The following is a 2,267-nucleotide window of genomic DNA, read 5'->3' on the forward strand; positions in this document are numbered from 1 at the left end:
AACTACTACTGATAATTGCATGCAAGAATATAAACACTGTGGTAAATCATAGCCACTGAAGTAAGTGTCCACAGATCACCACAAAGAGAACTTTAGACACATTTGATAGTCTGAAAAGAAGCATATAAACATGAAATGCAAACACATGCTTTCTATCCATGGGTATGGATTTAAATCAAAGGCACAAATCAAATTCATGTAAAGTGGTTGTCTTTGAGGAGGAGAGAAAAGGGATGTGAGGATCAAAGAAAGGAAGCAAAATAAAATAGGCTTTGCCCAGACCTATGAGGACAGGGCCCACAAACTGAGAAGTAGACCTGATTCAATTCCTTCCATGTATCTGAGTTGGGGGTGGGGGGGTCTGTGCAGGGGGCCCAAGTTAATTCACTTCTAAAGTAAAGTTCTAGAGACTTGGCTTCCTTCGGCCTGGGTTGTCCAAGCTTGCCTGAGGTCTGTCTCCTTCAGGCCTGTCATTCCCTGTATTCTCCCAGTAAATACCCATTCTATGCTCCACTCTATCTCCACGAGGTGGGAGAATCAGCTTCTACTTTCAGCCACTAGCAACCCAGTGTGCCCTCCATGAACCCATTTCTGGGCACCATGGGATTCTACTTGGTGAACTGCCTTTTGGGTAAAGAGATAAAATGGTCATTGATCCCTCCTACTCAGGCTCCAGCGCTGTGGCTACTGTTTGACTTTGAAGTCGTGAGTTTCATCAGAAAGCAAGCTTTGGTTCCTACCTTCGGGTTTCTGTCTTAGATTTTCTTGACGTAAGCTAAAAGAAACCCTTTCTTCCCCAAGTTATTTTGGTCCTTGTTTTATCACAGCAACAGAGAAACAAAAGAGGGTGCCATACCCCAGCAGCCCTACTTCCCATAGGTTCCACAGCTTCCCAAAGGAGCGACACCATATGGAGACCAACTTTTCAAACTCAGAAGCCTGTGGGGGGACATTTCACCACTGTATCATAAGGTCTTTATGTCATATAGGACATGCTGCCAAGTGGCACTGTGGGACCTCACCCCTTCTCACACGTCTCTGCTTCTGGGCCAGGAGGTGTCTTTACTCCAACCCTTGCTTCCACCTTGATGTGCTGTGTTGTCGGTGACAACCCACCACTGTCCCAGATTAGTTGCCAAATGACCCTTTATTTAACTCCCATTTCAAGAGACAGCTCTTTCCCGGCAATCTGATTTGGTGTTATTCTCTAATACTCAAAATGTCTTGAACCCATTCTCAAACAACCCCTAAAGCCTCTTAGCACACAGGATACTCTGAGATCAAATCTTCCTCCCCTGGTACATTCTCTAATCCCACTTCTAATTTAAGAAGTTTCCTGATTTCCTTAATTACTCTTTGTGCTTGCTGAGTTCATTTTCCTAATCACTCCCAATCATATCTTCCCCACTGGCTACCCCCACAGACCCCCTTCAATCCCCCAATCCCTGTCCCCTTCCTTAATAAGTTCTCAGCTTTCCTGGGTGTCCAGCGGGTGTCCAGCAGACTTATTTCCATTTCCTGGCCTCCCTGACGCCTGGGGATAAACACTAGCAAAGACTATTTTGATAAGCGGGGCTACATGCTGATAGACTCTGCAGTCACCTGAGTTGGAGAGGGCGGGGCAGAGAAACAATTGGCTTTCCATAGGATCAACATACCGCCGTTTTGAATTCCTACTTGGCCTTGACATAAGGCCTATCACACAGTCACACTCCCTTTGCCACACACAGGGATCTCAATCTCCACACACCTCCTTGGGGTTCAGGGAACAATCAACAAATTGTTATTACTGAATGGCACTCTTTTTATTATGTATTAGCCATTCCGGAGAAAACCAGTTATTCTATCAAGGACAGCCTCTTACAAGAAAAAAGAAAAAAGAAATAGGAGGGAGAACAGGGAAGGGCAGGTAATGAGGAATTTCAATGGGGGGGGAGATTAAATTTGTACCTAGTTTACAATTTCATTTTTATCTTTCGTGAAAATGAAATTCAAGCCATTCCAACTGATATGAAAAGCCTTGGAACAGTTCAGTCATGAAAAAAAGAGTTATTGGTGACGTTTCAGTAGGTAAAGCTCAAAGGATGCTTTCTGCGTTGTCCAGATCTGACCCTGGAAGGCTACCTCTGAGCATTCAGATGCTGGTACCAGGAAAGCACAAAGCAACTTGCCCGCTGAAGGGCAAAAAAGATCTGTCTGGAAATCGACCCTGTTGTTGTGAGTCAATTGTTCAGTGTCCCTTCCCACCCCCACCCCCCACTCCCACT

Source organism: Mastomys coucha, unplaced genomic scaffold (assembly GCF_008632895.1).
Source record: "Mastomys coucha isolate ucsf_1 unplaced genomic scaffold, UCSF_Mcou_1 pScaffold7, whole genome shotgun sequence".
In the NCBI taxonomy this organism is placed as follows: Eukaryota; Metazoa; Chordata; class Mammalia; order Rodentia; family Muridae; genus Mastomys; species Mastomys coucha.